At 33.2% G+C, this 11,962-nt stretch overlaps 1 pseudogene; it reads right to left on the bottom strand.

Annotated features, from left to right (window-relative positions):
• Window positions 1–567: 567 nt before the first annotated feature.
• Window positions 568–7,619, bottom strand: LOC114307443 (putative pentatricopeptide repeat-containing protein At5g52630; annotated as a pseudogene).
• Between the last annotated feature and the right edge of the window lie 4,343 nt (window positions 7,620–11,962).

Raw genomic sequence — 11,962 nt, forward strand, 5'->3', positions numbered from 1 at the left:
CAGAGAAATTTTGGGAGGGCCAGAGAATTTCTCTAGATTCTAGCCTAAAAATTTTCTCTGGATTTTCTAGAGGATTTCTTTGATTTTCGCAAGAATTTCTCTAGGTTCAATCCAAAAAATTTATCTGCCTTCCCAATCACGAAAAACACAAATCAATCTTCCAAATAAGCAACAACAACAACCAATATACATATATATATATATATATATATAGAGAGAGAGAGAGAGAGACTCAATTAAAGGAGAATTTCTCTACATTTCTAGAGAATTTCTCTGGTTTTCGTAATAATTTCTCTGGCTTCAAGAAACAGTAATGAAAAGTTCAAGGAACAAAGCATCTGGCTTCATTGTGATTTGCATTTATCCAAACAAAAAATAATAATTATCAAACAAAAAATCCAGACAATATACATTTGATGCAATTAATCTACAAAATGTGGAACAACAAAATCTTCATAGCCAATCATCACTGATGTCGTAGAGTAACAAAAATATACACAGTGGCTAAAATTCAGAGAAAATATACACAATGAACAACCAGAGAAAATTCACACAGTGGCCAAAATCCATAGAAAATTCACACAATGGCCAAAATCCATAGAAAATTCACACAATGGCCAAAATCCAGGGGAAAAAAAAAATACACAATGGCCAAATCCAGAGAAAATACACACAGTGGCCAAATCCAAAGAAAATTCATACAGTGACCAACTCAAAAAAAAAAAATACACATAGTGGCCAAATCTAGAGAAAATTCACACAATAGCCAAATTCTAAGAAAAATCAAGGGTAATCATGGAAAATTTTCCACATTACCATGTTGCGCACAACCTAATAACAATGCATGCCAGATTGCTATATCCAGAGCAAATGGCATTGTCATTGCAATCTTTTCAGCTTCCTCCTATTGCCCTGCTCAACCCATTGCTCCCACTAAACATGTATAATGCTCAAACAACGACTTTAACCCATACTCAAATTTCATCCTGGTCAACCACTGTTTAGTCTCCTCCAACCAAACCCGCATTGTAAAAAGCTGAAAGAATTGCAAGAAAGCTATATTCATCTGGGACAAGCCCTCTAGCCTCAATCGAACCAAAAAGCTCTATCACCGAATTCCAATCCCCTTGTTGTGCATAACTCACCATCATTACATTCCACCCAATAATACCCATCCCTGACACAAGCTCATCAAATACCCTATAAGCATCTGATACCAAACCATACTTCCTATACCCATCAACCAACGCAGTCCCCACAACCATACCCAAATTGAGCCCAGTAACAACCGCGTGATCGTGAATTATCCTACATTGCTCCAAAGTAACAAGCTCCGCCACTGCACAGAGTGCTCACGATACACTATATATAGTAGACTCAATCCCACAACTTCTTATGTTAGCAAAGCAAGATAAAGCCTCAAACAACCACAAATTTTGCGCTAACCCAACAATTATAGACCCATAACAAACTTGGTCTCTGTGAGGAATTTCGTCGAACACTTTACTAGCATCATTTGGAAGTCAGGTTTTGGAATAGAAATTAATAAGCGAAGAGGCGATGAAGGGTTGGGAAGATAGAGAGAGCTTGAGAGAGAGAGTGTCGAGTTGGAGGCTAAAGGAGAGAGAAATGAGGGAAGAGCAGGACTTGAAGAGGGTGGCGAGAGTACGGTGGTTAGGGAGGGTGGGGTGGCAAAGCATGGAGATGAAGTAGCGGAGAGAGAGGAAGGAGTTTGAGAGGGCGGAGATAAGGGCGGTCCAGGAGATGATGTTGAGGGAGGGGATTCGTAGATCAGAGTTTGCTATTCTTTTTCTTCATCTGTCACTGTTGAAGTTCAGTAGTGACACACAGTACACACACACACACACACACACACACACACACACAGAGAAAAAGAGAGAGAGAAGTGTAAAAGGCATGACTGATTTGCATCATCATGTTCTATGAAACTCTCCATTACAACCTAAAATAACATTAAGGGACCTTAGGTATCAAAAAATATTATTGTGGACCTCTCCTCCTACCAAAAGTTGGGTAGGGATCTTCGACCAATTTTCCCGAATAATAATATTCTATATTTATATACGGTATTTTATATATATCATAAATGAAATATATCTCATAATAATTTTCTCTCTCCTAGATATATGGTATATATATATATATATATTATAATAATAAAGTTTATAAAGGTAAAATAATCTACATAATAATTCTTATATGAGAAAAAAAGACTTACTAGAATATAAGTTCAAATGTATGGGACTAAATGGAACACAAGAATACTTTGTAGACTTATTGGGCTATAAGTCTTCTAAATATGATTTATAAATAAATCTCTCTTTTACTACTCGACAAATCTATCAAATAAGATCTCAATTGAATATAATATTGCTTGTTAGAAAGTGTGAATATTTTTAAAAGCATGAATATTCACACAAACTTTTGTACTTTTCAAAAATGCATAATATTTAATTAATTGAAAGTATGAATATTGACACTTATTATATATATATATATATATATATGCGCGGAGAGGATGACTCCTATGACAAAATATTTATCAAAAGTGTAAAATTTTAGAAGTGAAAAAATTTTCACACTTTTAAATACAAAAAAGAAATGATTTTTTTTTTTGAAAATGTAAAAATTAGCATGAATATTTATACTTTTTTGAATTCAGTATTTATTTATGAAAAGTGTGAATATTTATAACTTTCACATTTACCAAATATTCACACTATTTTATTCAGACTTATTTCGATTCACCTCATTATATATATGTGTGGAGAGAGATGAGTCTAAATAAGTTTTTAAAAAAAAAAGTTCATAATTTTTAATCGAATGATTTTTATATTTTCAAAATAAAAAAAAAAATATTGTGCATGTTCACACTTTTTATTAGAAATTTAATTTTTAGATAAAAATGTTAGATATTCACATTTGTAATTGAATGGGTTAAAAATGTAATAGTGTTTGAAAATGTGAATTTTTATATTTACACTTTTTGTGTTACAAGTTTAAGTGTGAATTTACAATTCCCAAAAAATTATATATTTTTATTTATAATGTCACGACCTGAAAATTAACATCATTTTATTAGTTACCAATTCATTATTATTATTTAATTCCATAGCCTTAATAAATTCCGCATAAATAAAGGCAACAAATTATAAATCAAAAACTCATCTATTTCTTACAAATCAGTCATCTCATACATTACAACAAATTACAGTACAAGCTATATAAATATATATATATATATATCAAATTGCCATAGAGACTTGCACTTTTCAAGGTTAAGGGCCATGATCACAATTAAAATAAAATTCTATCTCGACAATTAAGCTTGTAACTAAAACATGAAACATTAGCTTTAGTGCTCCATCTAAAACTCCATGTACTTCTCAACGAACGAGTCACACCTTGATGCGATTTGGAAATATCCAGCCTATAAAACAGGAGTGACCAATGACCCATAATATTTATATATAAATGTTCATATAGGTTACATCCATGCAACACCTCATAATGTACAAGTGTGGTAACTTTATTTGACATTCAATACTTGTAGCTTGACTTTCCGCGCCCCTTGCGAATGGCGAATAGCCCTACAGTTCATACTTCACTTGTGGTTCTGAATCTGATTTCACAAGTGCAATGTGAAACAGTGAAAACATAAAAAGAGTCCAAATCCAGCAATTCTTTTTGGAAAATCGATGTTTGAATCAAATGTCAAAAATGGACTGCTTTGTCAGATTTCAAAATTGCCACCTAAATATTTTTAAAAAATTTAGGAAACCCAAGACTCGTGCCAAAGGCTATTAGTCTGTCATCACCAAAGTGTCTCGGCTCGGGAACTTAGGTACGAGAGGGGAAGGTCATGAATTTAACACCCTACTCGCCTTATCAAAGATCGGCCTCTACTAATTATGATGTGTTTCTTATTTATATTATATGCTCTCGTTCCAATTTATTAGCTATTCTTTACTATGTGACGCTCTTACAAATATAGACTAGTTTTGCAAGATTTGAAACATTTGATCTCATGTTGTGTTTTGAAATTATTTTGTGAATTTTACCACTTGAAAAAGTTAAAATGGAACATTAATCAGACTACCCCAACTTAAGCATTTAGCCTTCATCCATAGGAATTCAAACAATTTATATCATTTAAGAACTTAGCCTCATGGTATTCATGCTTTTACATGGTAACAAAAACACACGCATGCAAGATGCTAAAACGATAAAAGCTCGCCTAATACTCCGAGCCAAAACAAAGAAAAATAATTATAAAAATATGCATGTTCCTAATTAATGTAATATGACTAATGTAACGCACACATTTTGTATTTTATAGGCTCGGCTATAAGCATGGAATATGAATCAATTGGCTAACATACGATCTAAGCACGTATTCAAAGATTTATTTAAATGACAATGCAAGTTTGAATGATGAACCGAGCCTCGGTACATGCAATACAAGTGGATGCAAGGCATGAGAATACTAATGAAACATGATGTTTTAAACTAACCATCGTAAGAGAATAAATAAAAGGGAGAAAGACGTGGGGTTAGAAGACATACACATTATTACAACATTTGATCCCTCACGCAGAAGGGTGCGAATCAATGTCTGAAAGTCAAAATTAACTAACTATTACAAAACTAGGCGAATGAATAATAATTAACTTAACTAAGCTAATTAACTACTTTATTACAACAATTTAACTTCCTATTCCAATTAACTAAGCTAATTAACTACTTTATTACAACAATTTAACTAGCTATACCAATTATCAATAGGCAATGGCTACAACAATACTAATTCCAATAAGATTAATTTACAACTATGATAATTATAACACTAATGAAATAATGAATCGCATTCGACAAGGCCGTAAATGAAGATGGATGAGGGTTGCATGCACAGCGCCCGAGAGCTACTCTGTCTATGCAAGCCAACCCTATTTCACCTTCAGCCACTACCTCTGTTTTTGCAAAACTGCACTGTTGGCCACACAATGAGGGTCGGCCGTGCATCAGTGATGGTCGGCCGGGTCTACAGATGGCTAGTCGTGCCTCAATTTGATGCAAAACTCTATTTTGTGTTCTGAGGTGAACCAGTGTAGACAGAGTGTTCTCAAGCTCTGTTTGTCTCATCTTTCTTTCTCTATCATGGAGAGAGTCGAGAAAATGATGAAGTTGGTCCCAAAACCACCAATGAGCAAGTTGATTGCTTGATGATTCTAGAAACAAATTTGGACAAAAGTCAATGAATGCAATGGATAAGACCACCCCTTCCCTCTAGTCATAGAGTGAGCTCAAAGAGGGAGGTTGCAACGTTTTAAGAATCATCAAAATGCCATGAATTAGCATGTGACGACTCTTGACACAAGGAACTTGGCATAACGTCCGGCCAAGTTCAAGCGATTCTAACCATTTTCTTTATATGGGTTGTTCCAAGTTTTAAGCCAATTTTATGAAGCCTTGCCATTCTTTAGTCCATTTGTCCATGGTGATGTTAAAGTCCTCTAAACAAGAAGTAATGTCAAGTGAGAGGTTCTTCAAAAACATGAGAGAGAAAGACTATACCGTTGACAATGAATCTCCAAAAAGATTAAACCATTAAGTAGGAGTCTTTCTTACATATTTTGAGCAACCTTAATCGGTTGAAATCGTTCTCAAGAATGAAAGAGATTGATGGTGGATTGATTGTTAAAATTAGAAGTTTAGACATGGAAATAAATTGAAGAAAAGCTTAGAACAATATATAACATGTTATGTATGCAAACTTATGAGACAACAAATGAATTAACCAAAGCTTGAACCAATTAAACAACTTAGGGCAGCCCTCAAACAACCCTTATTAGATGAAAAACAGAGGCTCAAAGTTAATGAAAAGAGCCTAAAAAAACTAAACAACAAAGAGGGGGAACAAGGCTAGTAAGCAAGAACAAGGAGGGGTGGCTTACCCCTCCATTTTGAAACCTCAAAACATGATTTTTAGCCCTTTTTTTAACTCTGAAAATCAGTGCGAGGAGCAAAGAAAAAGAGTGTAAAAGAAAGGTTTGAGCTATAGGCAAAGATATAGAAAGAGTGTAAACTCTCTCTACTCTTTTGGTAGCTCTTCAAACCCAATCTTAAACACTTAGAATAGACTCAAAGCAACACAAAAAAATAAGAATTAGGTAGGAAATGAAAGATATGAAAGCAAGAAGGAAGATAAAAAGCTTATACCTTGCAAATAAGTTAGCTTTTGATTATGATCCAAGCTTAGTCTCAACCCACTCTCAAGCTTGAATTATGCTTCTCAAAAATCAACCAAGGCTCTAAGATGGTGAGACAAGGTTGTGTATGGTGTATGGAGATGACACAAGAGAGATAGGTTAACTCAAAGGTTGCTTGCAATGGAAGAATGAGGAAGAAGGAGCTCTCAAGGTGTATATAGGCTTTCTAAATTTTGTTCAACCCCCAAAACAATAACACAGCTTCGATTTATAGAATTTGAGCCAGAAATATCATAAATATCTTAAAAAATAGACAACTGGTGGCCTCCCGCCCAAAACAACGTTTCTCGCCACCAAGGCCCGGCCGACCATTCATAGCCACAGCAGGCCATCACTGATGCACGGTTGGGCCTTGATGCCTTCCCCTGTTTTTTTGTTCAAACTCAGCTCAGGTTGGTAAAAGGTCCAAAAATGAGACTCAAATGTTCAAACATGGTAACTATTGAAGATTTGAGGTTATTTCGAGAGCTTGAATGAATCTGAATCGCTGTGAATTCAAAGCACGCAAGTCACCTTTCATCATCGAGTGTATCGAACCAAGCGCCTAAGTCTTGCGGGCGGTCAAAATAGGGTGCCTACAATACTCCATGTAAACTTTAAACTCACGATGGACTCCACACTTGGATCTTACTTCTTCTTGAAAATATTTCTTTTTCTGTTTTTGTGAAATCCCAAAACACATCTCGTAATACCTCCACATTTACTGGCCACTAAGCATGGAAGGGTAATTGGGCACCTTTTACATTTTTCAAAAACACCTCCACATTTACCGGCCATCAAGCACGGATGGGCAATTGAACACCCGTTACATTTTAAAAAAAATACCTCAACATTTATCGGCCACCGAGCACGGAGGGGCAATCGGACACCCAACACATTTATTCAAACGTATCCCCCCCACATTTATTGGCGTTAAGTACGGAAGGTCAATTGAGCACCTTAACCATATACCAATTACATTCTCATATTCTCCGGCCTCAAAGCATGGAAGGGCATTTGGGTACCTGAACACATACAACACGTTCTAAATTTACACACACCCAATTACACAACCCAACACTTAATCCAACACTCTGTGAATGCAATGCAATGCAAGAGTTCATAATATTGTAACTTAATTGAAGTCCAATTCAATCACACACAAAATCAATCCAATGAATAGGGAATGAAGTACATATATATTTCCATGTCCCCATCTCATCCCCGCCATCAATTTTAATTATATACTAATTCATACATTAAACCTTTCAACATTGCTGGATTTTCTACCCAAAACAACTTCCTTAAATCCTTCATCAACATCAGCATAATACCAATCCCATTCCACATACGGATACTCAAGAAGATTAATTGAAATTTTCACATAAAGTACAATTTTAATTCAAACCCTCATTTAAAAACAAAATCCCAAATCTAGGGTTTCAAGAAAATTAGGGTTTTCTTCATTTCATCATCAAATCTACCAATCATCAAGTATTACTCATCAATATCTTAAGACATTCTAAATATTTCAAAAGTTTGAGTGAAAACCCAAATTTTTTAATATAAACATCTTTTAATCAAAGATTTCAAAATCAAATCAACCCATACTTCCCATAATACAACATAATCAAACGAAATCATAAATGATTAGAGTTAAGAGAACTCTCTACCTCAAAAGGTGAGCAAACAACGAAGACCCAAGTATGAACTCCGATGAATTTGCAATCCAATCAGTCAAGAGAAAGATCTTCACTCATTCTTCACTAATCTTGCAAGATCTAAGGTGGATCCTTGGCGTAATGAGGTTAAATCAAAGGTTTTGTGGCTAAAGTTTTCGGACATGAAGAGAGGAGGGAGAGAAAAGAGACAAAAATGAGAGAAAAGAAACAAAAAGTGGGTTTTATACATGCTGATCCCGAACAAACTGCTTAAACGACCACTTTTGCGCTAGACCAAACACAACCAACTCTCAGCATCTCAAGCTTGCAAACAGAAGTACTTGATGCCTCAAAAGACCTCTCGAGCGAACAATCCGTTGCTCGAGCAAAGAGAAAAAAAGAATAAAAAAATTTCTAGAGTGTTACATATAAAAAGTTTGAAAATTAAATCATCTAATTTCAAATAATCTTGAAGTCTTTTTCACTGTTGATTTCTTAAGTTTTCAAGCTGATTGCATTCCCATTTACATTTTTTTAATTTTCAAATCTATTTCTATAACTATTTCCATGCTTAATTACATTTATCTATGTGATTAGTGACAATAGAGTCATTTTGTATCACACATAACATGATAGGCTATAAGAATTTTCGTAGTACTAAATAAGACATTAGTTCACATCTTGGGTCAAACGGGGTGAAAGATATAGATTCAATCGGTGGCTATTCTTTGGGCTATATGGTGTGAACGTAACAGTTTTATGTTCCAACATCTCCAATCACCATTAAGGAAACTATAGAATCAACTAATGTATATGATAATTTAGTCGTTGGATGAGGATCTGCTTGCACATATACACATACAGCTAATGTTAATGACTCTGTTCAAACTCAAACTAACACGTGTTTTGTAGAATGCAATACATCAGATAGGAGGTTTAGCGAATTGGTACTTCTTGATTAATGGATCATGGAAATCTCAAAGTCATGCCGCAGGAGTAGATTGGGTTTGTTTGGATGACAAGGACCAGACGTGACCCAAAAGGCTATGGTCAAGAAATGCAGATTGTCACTATCAAAACTGACATCAAGGAGAGCATACTTGGAGGCAATTTGGTGGGCGAGAGAATAAGGAATGCAGATTGTCACCATCAAAATTGATTGTCAAGTTTTGGTTGTCATGTTTCAGGATCAAGAAGCAGTATGTAATGGCTACTATCAATGATATTAGATTTTTTAGTCAATATTTTTCTTTCCTTTGTATAATTAAGGTAGAAAATAATGTAACCCAATCAGCTCATAGGCTGGCCACTAATATAAACTGTTTTAATATTTTTAATGTTCTGATTTTTTAGTTTTCCAAAAAAAAAAAAAAAAAACCATAAGTTGTCCAAATAAAATTTTCTAATAAATGTCACATAAATTTATTCTAAATCAACACATAATTCTTAATTTTATCAATTTAAACTCTACTATTTTCATTTATTTTCAATTTAGACCATTTGTCTATTTTTTTTATGTGAAACTGATAGAAAAATAATAGTTTTAGCCATCAAACTCAATTTGGTGTACATAAAATGTTTAAAATACCATTTTTTTCGTTGATTTTATTTAACAAAAATAAGCATGTGATTTAGATTGAAAACAAATCAAAAAATTAATATTTAAATTAACAAAATTAAAAATTTAAGATTTATTTTCTATATTAATTTTGATCCTCCAAAACACATGGTAACAAAATTCTATAATTTTTTTAAGGGAGATGATTCTCTTTAGTTGAGTTTCCCAACTAAAGAGCGTTGTTGGGCTTCCGCGGGCCCACCACGAAGCCCACATTGATAATCCAAACCATTCAATATGTAAGACTTGTCAAGTACTTCATCTCTGTAAAAAATCACGTTGATCGAATATCGATAACCACTTGATTAAATCACATTTGTATCAATAATTTATTTTAAAAATTATATATATCTGATTAAATGACTATCAATATTTGATCAATATGATTTTTTTATAAGGATTAAATACTCAACGAGCCCTACATATTGAACAGTTATGATTATCAATGCAGGCTCTACGGTAGGCCCATAGAGACCCAATAGTACCCTTCAATCCAATTTGAACTAGAGAGAAGCCTTCTCATTTTTTTAACTCTTTTGAAAATTTCAAAATTCTATTACTTTTGATCTAATCTCTGTTTTTCATAAAATTTGTATTTTTTAAATTGTTTCATCAAGATCTGCAATTAAGATCCATAATGAATACAAAATTCTAATAAAAAAAGTTGACGAAATTTCTCTGACCTAAGATAGGTTAGTGAAATTTCAACTGCTCAGTAAAATTTTGATGACCAAATCTAAGTCAGTTAAATTTTGATTGGTCGGTAAAATTTGAATCACCAAGTTAATGAAATTTCGATGACCAACAATCTAAGTCAATGAAGCTTTGGTTAGTTAGTGACCAATGGTCTAAGTCAGGAAAATTTCAATGACCAAAAAGTCAATGAAATTTTAATTAGTCAATGAAATTTCGATAACCGAATTAATCTAAGTCAATGAAATTTTGATGATTAAGTCAGTAAAGTCAGTGAAATTTCATTTTTTTTTCCCTAAAATTTCATATTACACATGAATCTTATTTAAAAGATCTTGTCAATAAAATTCTAAAAATATTAAATTTTAAAGTTTAAAATTTTGAAATCAGTTTAACAATGTAAAAGATGGGATAAAAGATATAAATTACTAAAATAATAACACTAAGGGATCATAAATAGGAGGATAAATTATCTTGACTCTTTCCTACTACCTAAACTATATGAAGAATGTATTACTAATTTTCCCACTCTTTTTTAAGGCAAATATTAATATCTATTTACTAAAAACTAAAATACTCATCACTATAGTCCTAATTGTAAAAAGACTATTCACATCATGAATTTTTTTTTTTTGGCAAATTAATTTTGTACATTTAACAAATTGTAAATATACCTCTTAAAATTTGCTTAAAATACCAATTATCCCTTATAATTCTAAAAATTACATCTCGCCCCATGACATTTCAAATTTCATAACAATTGATATATGTTATTAATAAATTATTAAGTCAATTAACAATTTTTAATAATATTAAAATTTTATTTCAGCTAATAATTCAAATAATTTTATTATTCTATAGAAGAATAGTTAGAAAAGTGACATGAAGCCTAATACTCTGAATCGACTAAATACTAGATTGTTCCCCTTAAGTGACACATTGCACTTGCTTCTGAGTGTTTCGAAAAGTGAGAAAGGGGCGACGCATCAACGCCTGGCTGTGGGGAAAAATGGGTAAAGGTTTTCGCATTTTTCTGAAGGGTAAAGGTTTTTGCATTTTTCTGAACGAGCGCGGATAAAAAAGTTAGTCCAAGATTATAAATTTCAGGTAGCCACATGGAATATAGGAACTTTAATTGATAAGACTGTGGAATTGGTAGATGTCATAATTATAAGGAGAGTTAGTATAACTTGCGTAGAAGAAATTAAGTAGACGGGTGAGAAGGCTCGAGAAATAGAGGATATCGATATTATAGTGACAAGGATAGACATAGGAATGGGATCAGAAGAATAGTTGTCAAGAGTCTTGTAGAAAATATAGTTGTGGTCATTAGAATATGTGATAGGATTATATTAGTTAAACTAGTTATTGGTGAGAACATAGTGGACGTTATTAGTGCATATGTCCCCCTAAGTAAGATTAGATGATCAAACTAAGAGAGTTTTTTGGGACTAAAATGGATGAGGTATTAAGGAGATACCCGTAAAAGAGAACCTAGTTATAGGTGGTGATTTTAATGGCCATGCAGAAGTAGATAAACTAGGTTATGAGAGGGTGCGTGGTGGGTATGGTTTTGGTGATAGAAATGAAGCTAAAGAGAATATTTTAGATTTTGCGTTGACTTCTGATATAACGACCCCAAAATGCGTATTATAGATTACCATTATTTAATTATGGGTTAATGTGCTTTAATTTAATGATATATGTTTCAATTGAAGAAT

This window comes from Camellia sinensis, chromosome 6 (genome assembly GCF_055761805.1).
Source record: "Camellia sinensis isolate YWXY chromosome 6, ASM5576180v1, whole genome shotgun sequence".
In the NCBI taxonomy this organism is placed as follows: Eukaryota; Viridiplantae; Streptophyta; class Magnoliopsida; order Ericales; family Theaceae; genus Camellia; species Camellia sinensis.